This window comes from Megalopta genalis, chromosome 6, assembly GCF_051020955.1.
Source record: "Megalopta genalis isolate 19385.01 chromosome 6, iyMegGena1_principal, whole genome shotgun sequence".
Classification (NCBI taxonomy): domain Eukaryota; kingdom Metazoa; phylum Arthropoda; class Insecta; order Hymenoptera; family Halictidae; genus Megalopta; species Megalopta genalis.
The window spans coordinates 11,496,444-11,515,779 of NC_135018.1; the positions used below are offsets into that span (position 1 = coordinate 11,496,444).

The window sequence follows — 19,336 nt, forward strand, 5'->3', positions numbered from 1 at the left end:
CAGTTTGAATCAGTACCGACTGCGAGTTCGTCCAATAATCGATTTTGTGTATTCGTTTCTACAGTTACTACTCTTTCCGTTCAGTTTACAGTACTATCCACAATACGATTATTGTATGAATCGTAGATACTTTGTATCTTGTATAAATATAAAACGTATGCATGCACTTTTTTTTTGTTTTTGAAAATGAACAAATTTTTCAATTTACTAAAATTTATACAATAACAATCACTCTTCGATATTTTGCATAATTTCAATATTTTCAAATTTATTGCATACCAATCAAGAATGCAAGAAATATTCAGATTAATCTTTTTAGACTACAATTTTTTGATTACGTGCTGTTTTCTTCGTACAACAATTTCTGACTATTTTGTTTGTGTTTAATTTATTCCATGCTTGTGTAAAAATATGTATAGTAAATTACACAGTGAAACTTTTGTTTCGTACAAATTACGAAAATATTGAGTTCATAAGACAAATTATGTAGAAACGTATGTACATATTATTTATTCAGATTTTTATAATTGGCATGGCACATAGTAGCTGGTGCACTGATAATAGAATAAAAAACGATATAGAGAAAAAATATGAAAAGAAGATAACAGCGGTGGTGGCGATTGAACCATTTGTGCTCGAAATCGCGAATTCAATGAACGATTTGGAGCGTTTGTCATATGTTGTGTTACGATCGCAATTTAATACAGCGTCCTTCTATTGTCTCTCAAAACAACCCGCAGAAAAACGTTGCTATTACATACAGGAATAATAAATATTTACGATAAGCAATAACTTCTAATACCGTAATTAACTACTTTATTAGATCTTACATTATTACAAATTGCGCGATGGCAAAAGCTGAAGAATTCTGTAAACCATACAACTATAATGCATTCTCAGTGAAGAAGATAATATCCAGGTTAGTTGATTCTTTCTTAACCTGGACAGGAAATTGGAAAATATAAATATGACAGTATATGTATCTGTATAACAAAATACGTATAAATATAATTCAATAAATACCTTTATCATTTGTAAGTTTAACATAGGTTAAAAACATATTTCTATGTTAAAATATTATCGAAATTAGTAATCATAAAAACATTGTGTGTTACCACATCGATTTTGTAATTGTACAATTGAATAATTAATTTATTATCGATTCTTTATTGCAGAAGAACTTCAATTACCCTAACACTCAGTTATCTGAATTGTTTGTCATCCAACCATGAACAACACAATTTATTGCAAATCATTAACATTTTAATCTAATAAGGTAGATAATTATTACTGTCCTGAAACTAGTTTGAATAACTGAATAACTGAATAACACAATCTTAAAATTTTAACATTTATTTGCATTGTGAAAAAAAATTGCAACAATGATTACAGCTGGATAACATGTATATCTATTACGTTAGCTTGAATGGGGTTGAAAGTGACCGTTACATGGGGTGCCGTTAGTTTAGTTCAAAAACCCGTCGCTACGTTGCGTCCTGACAGATCTCGTTTCTCGCTTCTAAAACTGTTACCTCGTTGTAAGAAATATCGTGCAGTCGGGTTTGAAAGCATACTTACCTGGCGTAGAGGTTACCGTGATCATGAAGGCGGTTCCTCCAGGGTGAGGCTCTCCCATTGCACTACGGTTGAGCTGACCCCTGCGAATATCCCTAATGTGGATATCTCGGACGTAAAATTTTTGTTAGTCGGGACTGCGTTCGCGCTCTCCCGGATAAATAATTATTAAACATAATTAAATAGTTCCTTAGTATATTTTTAAAGATATACGTTAAATTACTACATACAAAAACACCGAGTTTTATTTCGATGTTTCTTTTTACTGTTTTCAATAACTACGTACTTACGCAATTTTAATATAATTTGAAGTTTTTACTCTGACATGACAATTAAAGGCAATTTTTAAGCATTTCTTATAAACAAAGGAAAATGTTGTTAGCAAATAGGATATATACTGCGGTGCTAATGTTACTACCGTTGTGCGTATGCTACAATATTTTTGTCAAATCATTATTAGTGCAGTAAATCCATTTTCACCTTTCGTACAATGAAATTTTTTATAGACACAAATACATAATACCAAGCATATTAAAAAATGATAATTTCATGTTCCAATATCTTAAAAGAATAATAGTATATGATTTTATATATTTCACAAAACGTAAACATATCACTAAATTTTTGGAAAACTGATTAAACAGGTATTCGTGAAGCTTATTTTTGAATGTCTAATCATGTTTAGTATAATTAATTATTGATAAGTCTATTGTAACTTAATAAATAAAATATTAATGCTACTTAAACAGAAAAAAAAATTGGGGAGCGACCTTTGGTGCAATTATTTGTTGGTAATTTAACGTATGTATATAATTATAGCCAATAGTCAAAGATACACCTCTGAAATCCCAATTAATTTATCTCAATTTTATGCTTATTGCAATTGATTTCACTACAGTCAACGTTTCCAAAGGAGTTGTGAAACCAATGTAGCAGGATTTACGACGCTGTGAAATTTTTTAATGAATTTGCAGTATTTGGGATCATTAATAATGAATGGCAGTTTATTTTTGTCATATTTATATTTTATTGGTAAATGTGTATTTGAAAATCAAAGTTTGGGAAAGGTTTACTTTCAAAAATTAATAAAAGCTAGGATACTCGTGGAATATAAAAAGTATGTAAGAAAGTATGCAGACTGTATGTATATGTATGTATATTTCGAAAACATCTGTTTATAATGAAGTTCCGGCACAAAAAATTTCCCGGGAGAAAACGTTGTTGCGGTCAGTCAAGAGAAGTTCTTTCTTTAAAACTCGGATTTTAAAGGAGCTGGTAATTTTAATTTTAACCGAGAGAATATGTTAAAATAGCGTCTATTGTCTGGGGATATAATGCAAATAGATTACAAGCAAAGTATATCAAAAATTCGTTAAACAAAATGCAATTCTAGTCTATTTAGAATATTGCCATCAGTTAATATTATTGTATGCAACAATACATTCTATAGATGCTTATAAAATATAATATATTTTAATTCATATTTTAAATAAAATGTTGAAGAATGTAACTATAATTAAAATATACAACAACAAAATATACAGTCTAATTAAAACACTTCACTTCTTCTTTATCTTCTTCTTTATCAATATATATTTGTTTTACTATTTGCAGTTATGTATATAAGAATGGAAAGGATTTCAATAGCTAATCAGTATTTTAGTAGGTCAGGGATGAAAAATAAATTTTACTAGAAGGATAGCTACTAGTGTACTCAATTTTAAATAATTTGATTTGATGGTATAATAAAAAGTAGATATAGATTTTAAGATCTTTTTATCCAAACGTGATATCTAGCTGTATTTACGCACATAAATGCTACAGCCTGTACAGTAGTTCTAAAAATTGCCGCTAGAGTGCGTCATCGTTGAAGAAGTTTCTCGCTTTTAAAAGTGTACAGCGAAGACCTCAAGTTACGTTAGCGAGGGAATGAAAGCATACTTACCTGGCGTAGAGGTTACCGTGATCATAAAGGCGGTTCCTCCAGGGTGAGGCTCTCCCATTGCACTACGGTTGAGCTGACCCCTGCGAATATCCCTAATGTGGATATCTCGGACGTACAATTTTTGGTAGTCGGGACTGCGTTCGCGCTATCCCGGACAATTCAATTTATAATATTAAATTCCTTATTCTTTAGTATTTCTTTGAACTTTAAATTTTGAAAAATATTCTAGTTCTTAATTATATTTTTACAATTTGCTGATAATAAGAAAATCAACAGGTAGAATATTTTTATTATTTTTCGTGTTCATTTACCGATGGTTTTTCAAATATCATTAGAAAGTAAGTACATTTAGTGTAGGCATAATTTTTGAGCGAGTTTTATAAATATCATTTACACTGGCGGTTGCTTTTCAAAGAAATCAGATTGCCTTATAACATCTTAAAACATACATCTTTTGTTAGTCATCAAGCAAGGACGCAGGAGGATTTTGTAGGAAGTGTTTTTAGGAAGATGAAATAATTTATTACGTTCGCTATATAATCTAAGAATAAATAATTTTTTATATCTTTGTAATCTTGTGTTTTTGTTTTTATATGTATTTTTTTAATTGTGTTCTCGATAGTATTTTATAGTTTTATATTTTGATCCTCAAGAACTTCGTTGGATAAGTTACTAATAAGCACATGTACATTTTTTGTTGTCTCACTGCATGGAAAAATAATTTATATGTAGTTCAAATGAGAACTAGACAGACTACGTTAACGACCTGGACAGTGAATACACGCGTTTCAAAATCAAAATTTTCGACCGTAATATCAAATCTAATATGATACTTATGATACTTTCTTTATTACTAAATTCAAAAATTACAAATTTGTAAATAATTTCAATACTAAGTATATAATTTATAAGAATAAAACTGAATACATATGAAAGTACTTATCAAATGCCATGAGTTTAAAAATAATTGCAACAAATTCCTTCAAAACACTACGCAGAAAGCCTTAGCTGAGCGTCTTAATATGGATTTTTATTTTTCTTTCCATTTTGAGCAAACATGAGTTAATTAAACCAACACGAATTTGAAGTTTAATATGCCACTAATGAATGTGTAAGAATTCATGGAGGTACTTTTTGGTACCCTTTTTAAAACTCTAATAAAAATTAGTAAAAGTTAAACATACGAAATTAGGAAAAAATTTAGATTATTTAAAACAAAAATTTTGTATTTGGAAGGTCTTATAATACTAAACATAGCCTGTAGAAATCAAATTTAGAAACCAAATGCAGTAAATTCTTCCTAATAGTCCCGCAGTTTGGAATAAAAAATGAACAACTTAGCCAAACCGGACGCGATTCTCCGAGTCTCGCGACTCGCCTTTGTAGTTACCGACATCTTGTGTGTGTGTGTGAGGGGGGGGGGGGAGAATCGGTGCAGTCGGCAAACTTAAAAACCATTGGCCAGCATATCGGTGTACATTAATACGAATACACAATAATGTTAGAATGAAAAGAATGTCTTAACTTCTTTATTTCTAATGTTTTATGTATGAAAATTTTTTTAACATATTGTGATCAGATTCTTCCAATTAACATGAAACCAAACTCGGTACGCTTTAGATCATATTTATTCAATTATGTACATCGTGATAGCGGCACTACTACTTTTTAAAATATTAACTATTTATGTTTTTAATCTCTACGTAAATGTACATAATAAACTATTACTCGGTAATATTTCTCACACATATTAAAAACATTTTGTATACATATAATATTCTATTTTCATGATTCGGTTTAGTAGAAGTTATATTTAAAGATTTGATTTTACGATCACGAAGTTGCTCCACAATTTTAGCGGTTCAATCAAAAATTTAAATGTAACTTGCTTTATATTATAACTTACTGGATCAGCAACGAGAATAGTTCCCAAACTCGCCGTTGTATAGCGCAATCAGGAAACAAGTTTCTCGCTGCAACAGTTGTGCGCTACAAGCTTAAGTAGACCCGCGGAGAGGAAAAAAGCATACTTACCTGGCGTAGAGGTTACCGTGATCATAAAGGCGGTTCCTCCAGGGTGAGGCTCAACCATTGCACTAGGGTTGAGAATGACCCCTGCGAATATCCCTAATGTGGATATCTCGGACGTAAAATTTTTGTTAGTCGGGACTGCGTTCGCGCTATCCCGGAACAATTAATTTATAAAGTTAATTAGATAATAGACATATGTATTTTTAACTAAATAATTTTACAGTTTCATACGAATATTAATTAAATGTAGCAAATTTGTAGCTGAACCATCTTAATGAAATATTTGACCACCGAAATTAGTCAAACTAATTTGAAACCTTATAAAATTTGGTTAAATTTGAAATTTTATTTAATTTTCATGCATGCACACAAGAGTTTCAACAACAAGGAATCGAATAGCGTGGAGTTTTTTCTTTTGATAATTAAGTGAAAACTAGTTAAAAAATTAATTTACATTTTTTGAATGATAGATATAGATGAAAATATTCGAGCGATAACTCTAAATCTTATCGAGCCATAATAGAATCTGACGTGTGTCGCTTTATAACGATAAAAAAACTGTATTTATTTAGGCCTTTTGCCATTTTTATTCTAATGCCCGATTGAATTAAGTAATTTATTCGAACCATTGACTTAATTTTGCTCGTCTCGGTTGGTTTACTGTTACGTGGGTAAAAGACGCATTTTCGAATAAGTATAAGAGAGCCATATAGCCATATATATAAGTAAGAAAGTATTTGTTTAAACGAAACATATCTGAATTACATTGCTTTCGTAATCACCGGCACATGTAAATCTAAATGTGTGGAAAAGTCAACGGAGACGAAATTTAAAGAGCCTCGTGCGATGTAAGAAGTGCTGTAAGTTTTTAGATAGAATGGCGATTAGAAGGTTGCGAAGCTATTAGGAGCAGAGCAAATGCGACGGTCTCTAGTTAAACAATACAGGAAGCGCATGGCACCTATATGAGAGGCTGTCTGGCATTTCCGTATGTCAGGCGCTGAAGACGTGTTAGAAGTTAACAGGCCAGACGGGCTGGCTTAGCGATAGTTGATGCAAGTGTGGGGTGGCCAGCAGGACGAAGGAAAGGAATTAAACAGACACCGAGTCCTCGCAAATTGAGTTGAACGGGTCTGGAATTTAAACATTCAAATTAACCTGTTTAGCAAGTCGGAAAGGTTAGTGTGCTCGTTGGTTTTGCATGCCCTCAGATTTCTAATATTCAATCGATATTACCGCATCTTCTGCAGGCATTTTTTTCTCCTCTGCTGGAACTTAAATTTTGAACGCACTTCATAGACCATTACACTGTGCTTCGTCTGTAGGACAAAAATAGAAACATCCATTTTTTGTTGTGGTGCTAATGGTCTTCACAGACGGTTTGGTGTGTGGATAGGTATTACATAACATTAAAGAAAAGGTTTCTGAAGACGTAGACGAGACCTGATCAAAATGGTACGCGCACCTTGTTGACATTTTGATTCAAATTCGAATTTGTTGGAATTTTTATATCATGGAGAAGGTACTAATTTATATTCTTAACGGATTGTTTGGAGTGAATATTTGTATTTTATTTTTTTGAAATGCTGTTATTACTGTGTTGAACAATTCTTATCGATTTAAAAGCGATTGGCTTCTCAATTTTCCAATTGCTTATACATGAAAAAGTCTGAAAGAAGAGCAGAATCAATGACGAATAAATGTCGCCTTACTGTATAATAAAGTCTTTTATTATCTCTATCTGTAGTTTCAAAATGCAAATGTTCCGTAAGATCCTGATTCAATAGATTGCGATTATCCGCGATCTCGATCACCTAGTGCAAATATGGACAGCAAGTAATGAAACGAGCACGAGCGCTCGCGACAGCTTGGGAGTACAACTATGAGCTCCTGTTATGGGCACGGATTCGGTTAAAGTTGAAAGCGGAGAGGCTACATCCCATTCCTTAGTTTCTTGAGATCAAACAGCTGACAATGAGTTACACTCATTGTCAGACATCGTATCCCCACCATTCATTCACACGATCCCGTCTCTACAACGCCTTTCCCACCAACCAGCTCGCAAACAAGAGTGATGTACGACCTACTCGTACGAGCAAGTTCGTGTTTATACCTGATCCAACGTACCGATTACTGCGACACTCAGATTGTACTTTCTCTGTTCAAATGGATTTAACGACACTTTTTGATACAAACGTCTGTTTAAAATCAGTTACACGTGAATGATGGCGCGAAAGTAAGAAAACGTATCAGACGAGGATCACGCCATGTAATATTATTATGATTTTAATGTTTACACGTAATATTACAGCACACCAAAGAAAGCTATTAATCTCTTACCTTACGATTTATTTTAAAGGAAATTATATCGCAATTTTTTTTTAACGTGCACACGGTTATTCCGATTTAAAACGTTGAACTTGTATACAAAAATATGAAGACTAATTTATCAATAACTGAAGATGTAATGATTAAATATTCTAAATATGTTGTATTTAGAGAATAATTGCAGAGAATGGAAGATAAAGAAATATTCAGCAGTATAACATTTTTGAAAAGGCATTGCTCGGTATTTTTTACGTCCTTCATTATAAATTCTGCTAGATAGAAATGGGATTAGTACAAGTTGATTAAAATGATTTACGATACAAAATTTAAAGTTTGTGGAGCTATTGAATGATACTACTGTATTTCACAATTCATGTCGTGAAGTAAGCTATATATTCAAAATAAAGAAGAACCATCTGTGTCCCAAATAATTAATGTTTTATTATAATCCGAAAACATGACACTTCTTTTGAATAATCATATATTTTAACATTTAAAAATTGTAAATACTTTTTTACGCTAACTGGGATTGTTAACCATCAGTCTGTATGTCTGTTGTATTTTTCAACGGGTAATAGTTTTTAGAAAGGTCTGAAAAAATTTATGTAACATCTTTAAAGATGTCTGCACTCGCAGTGCTATTGGAAATCCCGATTCAATAACATTACTTAGGCGAGGTATAACAAAGTTTTCTACCTAAGGGGCCAATTTGAAAACTGGTCTTATTTTGGGGGTAACAGTTCACTAAGCGGCCGCTAGGGTGCTTAGGGGATGAAATGCTTTTCCGCAGTTAAAGATGTACGGTATAGATGTTAAGTATCGTACGAAAAGAAGGGAGAGCATACTTACCTGGCGTAGAGGTTACCGTGATCATGAAGGCGGTTCCTCCAGGGTGAGGCTTTGCCATTGCACTACGGTAGAGCTTGACCCCTGCGAATATCCCTAATGTGGATATCTCGGACGTATAATTTTTGTTAGTCGGGACTGCGTTCGCGCTCTCCCGGATAATCAATTTATATAAAATTAATTTTGTAGGCATAAATATAATCACTCATTGGAAGCAGTTGCGACATCTTCTAAGAGGATATAATTTTTTAAACATTTAATCAAATGAATCTTGAATTTCTTTGCATGTAGTAGGACTAGCTTTTTTAGGTTATGCAATGTTTAAACAAATTTTTGCAGAAGTTCCAATTGATTGGAGTGACAAAAAAAATTTTTAAATGATGAATGTTTTATCCGACTTTACAATGAAAATTTAAATTATGCGTTTTGTAAAATCTGTATCGGTTAAAATTTCTATGAGCAACAAACAATAAACTAGACTTTCAACCAATAATTATGCGAAATCTGGACATTTTTTATATCTTTCAGTGCTTGTACCTTATCGCTGTTATATGATTTATCATTAGAGTTACAATAAAAGTTCACTAACAAAAAATTTAAAACATTGCGTCATCTTATTACAACAACATTATGTATTTCTGTATTAACTGTATGTCGTATTTCTTTTAATTTTTTTTTCAGGAACAGTTAATTTTTTCTGCTAATCTAACATTGAAACTTTTTTATAAAATAATGTACATAGGGTTGGTTGTTATATAACTTTTAGATCGAAGTAAATGTCAAAAGTTTGATTACCTGGAAGTTAAGATATTTCCTAAGATAATCTTTTCCACATGAACAGGTCCATATTATTTTATAAAACTTACGTTTTAGATCACCTAATGAGATTATAAATTTATAATTTTGTTTAAAACTGCAGAATTAACTTCTAACTGTTTTCTACAGTTTCCGTTTGCCAATTTTCGACTTCCAGTTTTCAGCATCCGAATAAAATGTCCCATTTTGATAATTACGAGGCTCTAACTTGTACAAATATTTATCCTCTCGTTGAAAAAATTCAGAGGAATATGTTAATTTTTGTACAGTCCCCTAGTATTTGATTACAGTCGATAAAACTTAGAGACCGTTATATTGCGTGCGGACATAAATATACATGTAGGTATACGTATGTTAAATAGACCCGTGTTGCAGTCTGTGTCATTTTTAGTACATGTGTATTGTGCATTTCGAGATCTCCATTCCACGTATATTTAAATTCACGCGAATTAACACGTTCGTATTTTCATTTGTACAGTGGTAGACGCGTTTCGTAGCCGGCAAGAGAATTTGGCCAAATGCTCCCTTTCTCCAATTTTGATACAATTTATATCATTCATATCAAAATAATAAAAATAGTTCTAAACAGTACGATTGCAAATTACGCATCATCGTTTATTTCTGGAACTTTTTAGAGAAACGAATCAATTTAGAAATTCATTTGTAACGAAAGAAGACTATCAAAAAAAATCATTTCTTTACAAAACGTATCACAACACTTTTTTGCAAGTATTCGAGAACGGTAGAACTTGTAATTAAATCGATTTACTCAGAGTACGTACATGAATGAATACATGAATGAATATATGAACAGTTTGTTATCAAGAAATATAATTTCTTAATCTTATTTGTTGAAATGAAGAATCGTTGCGGCATGATTAAATTCAGTTATGAGAAAATGAATTTGTGTTTACTCTTATCTATAACCTTGGCATAGTATTTTGTGCATACACTAACAATTAGACTGATAAGAGTTTTAATAAAATGTACCAGTGTGTGGGTAACACGTATTCGAAAGAGATGTGATTATTAATTTTGAGAGCTTGTACTCTCGATTAATTCGAATTTGATGAAATAATGATAACCTCGACCTTCTATTTTCGCAACATGTCTGAATTTGAATCGGGGACAACAGCGATCGAGGCGGTGTTCTACGACCCGTGCGCTAAATTAACATCGACTTCATTATACGACGGATGTATCGGATAGATAGCTGTTAGCGGAGTTGCACATAACCATGCATATAAATATGTAGATGCCTTCAAAGGAGATGTCACCGATCGTTTCACAAAAGAGCAATAAAAGTGGGCGAAACAGGATTCAATAAAATCCGTACTTTTGAATCGGGCGGACGTCTGTCTAGGTCGGGCTTGAGTAGCAGTTACGAATTTCCATAGTTGATCGGAGCCTTTGAAGAATAAAGAACGAGACGGTATCCGCTTTGCAGAATGGAACGAGTACTGCTAGAGGGTATAACGGAAGGTACACATATGCTTATATGTATTTACTTGCATGTCTTTCATACTTCCTGGTAGTTCGTTGGAATATAAACAGTGACGTCCTACATTATATATATGTATGTATATTTCACGTTACAATGGGCTTTCCATCAGCTTCGTGTTAAACAGAGATATTAAATAAATTGCCCGTTGATCGAAACTTTGAAAAGAAATAATAGCTGTTTCGTTTCGTGTTTAGAAGGTATCAATACTTCAATTATGATTGCACAACTTATGCTTACAGTATGTATTAAAAATTGCTAATTATGTACAGAAACGTTTATGTTTTTGTAGCATTTGGGTAGTCTAAAATATTTTCCTATCGATGTAGTATCTGATATCTCAGAAATCTTTATTGACTCGATTATGTGCCAATATTTTCATCTATCTCACAGAAGACTCGCGACTAAAAGTTGAACGAATAGGTGAAACAAGGTAGTTCGTTCACACATACGACAGAATGACATCTTGCCGTGCGTCGCGACGTTTTCTTTAGTAGGATTTGAGCAAATGCGACCAGTACTAAACTTAGCTGGCTTCACTTATTCTTACTTACGCGACTCACGCGTCGCATTTTCACGTCCTCTTAAGAGGTGAGCAGCCATTTGTCTGGCTTGTCCGCAGACTAACTAAGAGCGCACAGAAACTCTCGAGTGAAATCGTTTCTAACTGATGTCGAATGATCAGTCAAGCGTTTTTCCGTCCTCATTGTTCTGATAAGATCTTTATCGCTGCAGTCATCAGTTTATTCTCGCTTCCCAACGACAAGGTAGAAAGAAATAACCAATTGGAATTCATAGTGTTTCATAAAACACTTCTGCTCCTATTATATGCAAATAACAAATTATTACCGCATGTAAATAAAAATAACAAAGATAAGCTTGTGCGTAAACGTTTACGTAAAATTATCAAGCCTTTTAATACAAGTTTGTAACAAGTTTTATTACAAGTGGACAATAGAAGTTAATGGAGAAAGAAAATCATTGTTACGTGACAACAGAAATATTATTACACATATTTTAGCATGCGAGATTGAAAAAGAATGAGGTATATGTTTTCAAAAATTATTTTCAATTAAAAATGAAAACGATTTGCTTCATTATAATTAGTAACTTTTACCTGTCGTTGATTCAAATTAGATGCATTTATTTTTTGTAAGATTCAATTACATTATCGTGGAAATAATCGTTGATATAATTATCTACATATTTCTAGCATTTCGGGTTATTTTTAATAAGAGAATTGTATTCTTCTATTGTATTATTGAAGTATTAACGCTAAAATTTACAATGTATGTACTTAGCAAAACATTATCTAATCCAGTATAACGCATAAAGAATAATTGATCGGAAAATATTATTCCTTTAAATAACGTTATTAGCACGCAGTGTCGTAAAGTCAACTTCGATATTGCTGTTTTCTTGCCATCTGCAGGGTTTACCCATTGCGTGGTTATGCAATCAAGGGCAATAAAGACGCAACGATCCGAAGGAACCATGATTGCCAATTGCCATGGTAAGTTCTAAGGGTACAACGCTAATGTTCGTTTTCCATGAACCAAATAATTCCGACTCAGAAAGGGGACTGATTGACATAACAGCTCGTAGCACGAGAGTGACTCCGGCGAATCGTAGATACATACAGACTACAGTATCATACGGGAACCTCAGTATTGCGTGCATTTCCAAGAGAGTCTTAGGTAACACTAACACAGCTTGTAGGTACTGTTACTTTGTTAATTATAATTCTGAACTGGAATCTTTTAAATAAACTATGGAACATTAGCGATACACTTGAACTTTTTCTTATTTTGATTTGATTTGAAAGATTACGTGATAACATTGTAATTACGTAAGTCAGTAAACATTTAACATTTATACAGATTAATTGAGAGCATTTTATAACGTTTTATAATGTATTTATATACGCATTTGAATATATACCAAACAGTGTCATCACTAGACTGCGGATTTTATGCATTTTTGACTAAAGTGACTTGCTCCAATACAAAACAATCTAGTTATTATAGAACCTTCGCTAGAAAATTTTTTCATTTCTTCAAAGATTGTGGAAGTATGTACATACTGTTTCCAACCATCAATGCTTAAATGAATTTCTTTTCTTCTTTTCGTTAGCAAGACTACTTGTGTTGTCATTCTTTTTTCATTGAAGACGTCCACGAGCAAATTCTAATCAATGTTCTTCAAATACTCCGGTTAATGGTGGCTTAATAATACATTTTTCTTGTCAGATATTTGTCTGATGAGCTGCGCTTTTCGCAGCCGAGTGAAGGCTAAAAATGTATATTTTATAAGTGTGCTTTCGTTTCTTTGAAACGGCGCTAATGGTCTCTTTCTGAACATCTCTTCCTTCTTTTTACAACTTTTACTATCGTATAGTAGAAGAAATTCTTTCATTGCAATTCCTTCTTCTACATTTGTTCGCAGAATTTTTACGTTCTCTCTTTAACGAAATCTCTCAAGCAAAAGATTTATATGTAATGTATTTAAGTATGGATTGGATGTTCACGTTAGCTTTTTTTTATTTGTTTCTTTATAACAGCGCGATAGATATGAGGTAGAGTAGTAATTCTTGGATTCCATCTTTCTTCAATGGAATTTTTATTGTTGAAGGATGACGAATTTAATACGAAGAAGCTTAAGAGACAATCGCGTTGACATGGTTCAATGATTGGATTGTGGAAGTCGTCGGAAGCATTAGGAACGAACAGTCTGCATGTCCCCTTTACGACGTAACCAATCAGCACTCACTGGTCTTATGAAATTATGTATTAATATCTGATGTCTTGATTTACAGTAGCAAAGATCTTATTCGATACACGATATATCGTGGACAGGTTTTCGTTTGAGTTCTTAGGGCAACATGATGCAATTGAAAATATTCTAGTTTAAAAATCAAAGTACAATCGTTATATGTACATATATTTACAGAGACAACCATTTAAACACGAGCATATTTCTATTTTTCTATTTCTACTCTTATGCGATTCTATCTTATAAAGAATATTGAATATGATCACAATTTATCGTAATATTTATAAAAATTGCTTTGTCTTTTAAATGTTTTTACTGTCCACAGAAAATATGATAAAAATGAAATTATTATCATAGATTCATAGAATCATAACATTTTTGTTACATGTCCTACTATTCATGGATCAGAAAAATTTTCAACTAGAAATAGAGAAATGATACTGTGATCTTGTTATCCTTGATTATCCTTTCGTATTGCATTATCATGAAGAATCATCTTTTTTATTTTCGTCCATCCGTTGTTGAATACGCTATGTGATTATAATGTTACATTTTATTGTTGCTGAAAGGCTCGTGGTCAATTGGAGACTAACTAATTTCACACGTTAATTCAAAATCAGAAGTTGAAATATGGAAGAGAATGGAATGGTGATATTATGTGTATTAATGGTTCATGGGCTTCATATGTTTTCGTTTTGCGACTCAGAATGGTACGCGATAATGTTCATAATCTATGTATATCGCATAGCCCCACGATTCGGTCTTATCAACAACTTCAAACGTATCTTTGTTTACATTCTTAGATTAACGGAAGTATGAAGAGTATCGATACGATGTATCGTCAACAGGGAGAATTTCTAAAGCTGTGATACTGATCGTTATTTTTTATTGTTTTCAATACTTGTTGCTGACTGTCTTAAAAGACAAGAAAACAATTATATATATTTTCTCATTCAGTTGTTCATTTTTTAGAACCTGTTTAATAGCTTAGAATCTTGTAACATAAAACTTTTCATATCTTGTCTCTCTATTACCTGTTATTTATTTTTAACAATAGGAAGTAGTTGCAACATGTTATAATAATTTGAGGAATATGTACTGTTCTACATTTTATTGTTGAATCGTTAATTTTTTAGAATTTTTAGGACAATTCCGAATCTCATACCATAAAACTTTTAATATTTTGTAGCTCTATTTTATGTATTTACTATCTCTTTTTATCAACAGGAAATTATGTTTAAAGAGAAGATAAAAGAAATGATAGATATGTACATAGATATTCGTAGACACAGAAAGCGACGCTGTTTCTTTTTTATTTTTATATTGACTTCTATATTTTATTCATGTACTGACAATATTGCCATTCATAAACGAAACAAATTGCTATTAAACATATATTATGTACTTAATTTTTCTTTAAGTAGTCACCTCAAAGATTCAATAGATTGTATAAATTAAAGGGCAAATAGTTCTGTAATATTCTTCTTTATAGGAACTTTTATCTTGGAATCCCCGTATTTTAGTACCCTAATATCTGAACGTTCTACTATCCGGACATTCTGAACGGAGTGTCTCGTAGCAACAGATGGTTCGACCAAACGAATTCTGATCACAACGATTCAGTACAAAACAGTATGCGATATGCAGAAAAATGTATACGATAAATATGTATATGTACTTACAATTTTTATTTTAATGTTACGCATCACATGCTTCGAGTTGACTAATTTATAGTTTTAAATGGTTTATTTAGAACTATTTACTTGAACCACTGTATAAGAAATATTGCGAAAGCTTTTTTGTAAAATTGAAAATTTGTAAATAGTATTTCATAGTAATATTGTAGAATCAGCATAAAATATTTCTAAAATTGCAGATTTGCATTCTTTCTTCAAATAAAATTTACAGATTTGAAACATCTCTTCAAATCTTCAATCAAATTAAAATTTGTTGTACAGTATCCATATTTAGCATTATTAAAGACTAATTATCTGAATAAATGCTGTTTAGTACAAGAGACCAATTGCAATAAAATATCTTCAACGTAAAATAGACATTTATTTAAAAATGATTAAAATGGTTAGATCATTAGGTTCGATCTATACAAAATATGTAGTCTTTCGATTTTAATTGTTATCAATTTATAATGCAGAGGTTAAAGGGATTACATGCTGTATCTTAAAAGAGAGCGTACAATTCCATAAGTGGAATCTGTATCGTTCTTGCATGTTAAATATGACTTTCCTGTTTGTATCGTAGATAAATTTTGACCTACCTTGACTCAAGCTAATCACTAGATAACCAGCAACGTGCGTGGTTAACCACAATCGTACACGACGTGTGACAATTGACACCAATCTCTTCATTGATATGTGCAGCATAGTCCAAGGAAATTTATTATTAATAATGAAAACGATGGTTTTTATAAACTATGTTTTTCTTTATACACTGTGTACTCATTATGCACAATCGATAGAATGATATTTAACTCATATTACAATTACTGGAAAGTAAAATACTATGAAGATCGAAATAAATAATTAAATGTGATTTAATTATATTAATACTAGTCGTCAGCAATTTTAAATATAAGGATATATTCTATTGGATGTATTCTATTGTACTTGTTAATATAATTTTGCAGATTTTTATTCTAATTAAAAAGTTTCGCACCATGGGCATGTAAATAAAGATAATCAAAATTCAATAATTGTATTGTGTATTGATAAATTCATGGATTGGTAAGTAAGTAAACAAATGAAAAGTAATCAGTCGGTAAAAAGATATACATGCATTGAATACTTACAAAAATGACTTCAAATCAATTAATGAATACAAGTTAAATGTTGTCTGCACCAGATGACGTAGCTATTACAGCAGTACAATTTTGTAAAGTTAAATAGTACTTTCTTAATTAGTTTTCAGTGATGATTCATTAATATCATGCAAATATTTACACTCGCTAAATATCTTAAAAGACCAATAAGCAAAGTTAATTTCTTTTATTATTTATATAGAAAATTGTTTAAATGTAAATGTTTGCAATTTAATATTCATCGTTTTGTACTTTGTATTCGATATTCGCTGCGAATATCACTGTGAAAATGAAATATGTGCAAATTCAACGAGGTAAAACTTTTATGAGATTACATTCAATTAATTCTTATGCATCTGAATGGATCCTATGAATGAAGTGCGGTAAATTGTTAAAACATTTACCGTTTGAAGCTTTGGAATTAACTCTCGAATTATGACTAGACTGCAGGACTTTATAAAATGAAATAAAAATTGTCTTCATCAAATGCACGAAACAGGAGTTGTATCTTTTTTAAAAATATTGTTAATAAATAAAAATAATATAATAATATTCTTAAATTTTACTGATGGATTTAATATTCGCGCTTATATGTAAATGAATAAAATCCACATTACTTGAAATATATTAACTGTATAATTGCTTAATCGTAACTTAAATAAACATAAAAAAATACAACAAGAATATATTACGTTTTTGTTGACAATTGTTGTACAATAACAAGTTGCCAAGACCCAGTAGATCTGCACATTGTTCAATAGGGATGACGTCATCTCAAGAGATATAGAACGTTACTTCACAGAGAGGCCGACAGAGTGCGTCGCGGATGACGAGTTTCTCGCTGCTAAAAGTGTACAGTACAGGCTTTAAATACCGTCCAGACGCGGAGCAAAGCATACTTACCTGGCGTAGAGGTTACCGTGATCATGAAGGCGGTTCCTCCAGGGTGAGGCTCTTCCATTGCACTAAGGTTGAGCTGACCCCTGCGAATATCCCTAATGTGGATATCTCGGGCGTATAATTTTTGTTAGTCGGGACTGCGTTCGCGCTATCCCGGATAAAAAATTTGCAAAATAAAATACTTGGAGGTTCTTTGGTATTGATAACTATTTACATAGAAATAGATTTCGTTTCATTTGTTGTTTATCTTTTTTGAAGTACATGGAGGTATGATATTATGACTGACTGATTAATTTTTAAACACGTTTGTTAAATATTGTATAGTAAGTTTTAGTTTAGAATAAAATTAAGATCTGTTGTCAAGTAGAAGGTAGTAGAGAAAATAAATAAGATATAAAATCACGAACGACAATTACAGGTAACGCATACAATGAGTGAGTCATGCCTTAGTATTAAGCGATACGTAATCGCAATCATTTTTATTGATTTTCTCCTAACCTCTAGCGCCAAGTTATCGATGAGTGTGTTTACCGAGTATATAAATAATGTTTGACTTGTAAGGAAATGTATCATAATAATATGAATAATATTGAAGTGAAGAAGAAATGTTGCCACACGATCGGAAAATTTTGATATCAATAAAATTTTGAGAACTTTAGTGAAACGTTAAGCATCGGTTGAGTTCTATACAATTTTTGTTTTGTTAAGAAGACTGAGATTTTGAACAAAATGTGTGTAAAGCAATATTGTTATAATGGTAATTGTACACGTTGACTGTTAAATCAAAATGCCCTAACAATTCGCAACTATAATTAAGAAAATTGAAACTGGAAAGTAAAAATTGATGAAAATAATTATTTCAATCCTCTTGCATGCTTACGAATCCTAATAAAATTTATTGTGCACAAATATTCTACGATACAATTTATTTGGAACGTGGACTTATTTAGTGAAAATTTCAATAGTACGTCACTACGCAATTTGCGCGATTTCAAATGTTTTACATCCACAACACATGAAAATATGAAGAGAAGCATATATAAATACATTTTTGGAGATCAATAGTTCAATAGCATCGTTCGATGGTCATTTAAAAAGATATTTGTAGTGAATAGGCACTGCATAATGGTCCAATATTAAAAGATATAGCAGTTCTATTGCTGTTTCGTTATCGTGGCTAGTAACGTTTCCAAAGGTATATTTTGATTTCATTTTACATTTAATGTACTACAAATATACCTAGTTGGAAATGCTTAGTAAAAATAATATTTTTAGTCCCATGATAAAAACATACGGAAATAATTTGATAAAGGAAACTAAATCATAATGTTTTACTTTTTATTTCCACCTAATTTACACTTAAAATTCATAAGTGCGTCCACAGAATCATTCTCGTTGATTAGATTTCGAATTGCTTGTGAAACTGTGAAAAATCTTGCACTAATATGAGGTAGTTGCGTGTTCCGTGATGCTTTGGAAATAAAATATACGTGTTTCTAGCCGCGACATGCGTCCACACTGCTATGAAAATAGCCTTAGGCGAAGTCCACATTTGCGCAACGACACATATAAACTGTGTGGTGTTCGCGTCGTGCACGTTCAAATACCATCCAGGCTAGGTGAATGTGTACTGGGAAGAGCCCTTGAGACCCTCAAAAGAGGTTGATTTTTATGACCACCGGATGCTCGTCAAGATGAATTCGACGTCGAGACGAACTCACGAGGATCGAAGTATATCAATAGATGTGTTAAAAGAAAATTCGTGTAGGTCATATTTACGGTGCAAAATGGATTAATAGAACAAACC

General features: G+C 31.9%; 5 non-coding genes across 5 annotated transcripts; all 5 read left to right on the forward strand.

The window, feature by feature from the left end:
* The first annotated feature begins 1,570 nt into the window (after window positions 1–1,570).
* On the forward strand, window positions 1,571–1,732 carry LOC117226314 (U1 spliceosomal RNA). The gene has a single exon (XR_004491759.1). It is a non-coding gene; the product is annotated as a U1 spliceosomal RNA (small nuclear RNA).
* Window positions 1,733–3,512: 1,780 nt separating this feature from the next.
* On the forward strand, window positions 3,513–3,674 carry LOC117226319 (U1 spliceosomal RNA). Its single transcript, XR_004491760.2, has one exon. It is a non-coding gene; the product is annotated as a U1 spliceosomal RNA (small nuclear RNA).
* Window positions 3,675–5,546: 1,872 nt separating this feature from the next.
* LOC117226323 (U1 spliceosomal RNA) lies at window positions 5,547–5,709 on the forward strand. Its single transcript, XR_004491762.2, has one exon. It is a non-coding gene; the product is annotated as a U1 spliceosomal RNA (small nuclear RNA).
* A 3,011-nt stretch (window positions 5,710–8,720) lies between these two features.
* Window positions 8,721–8,883, forward strand: LOC117226304 (U1 spliceosomal RNA). Its single transcript, XR_004491756.1, has one exon. It is a non-coding gene; the product is annotated as a U1 spliceosomal RNA (small nuclear RNA).
* An 8,641-nt stretch (window positions 8,884–17,524) lies between these two features.
* LOC117226309 (U1 spliceosomal RNA) lies at window positions 17,525–17,686 on the forward strand. The gene has a single exon (XR_004491757.1). It is a non-coding gene; the product is annotated as a U1 spliceosomal RNA (small nuclear RNA).
* The last annotated feature ends 1,650 nt before the right edge of the window (window positions 17,687–19,336 follow it).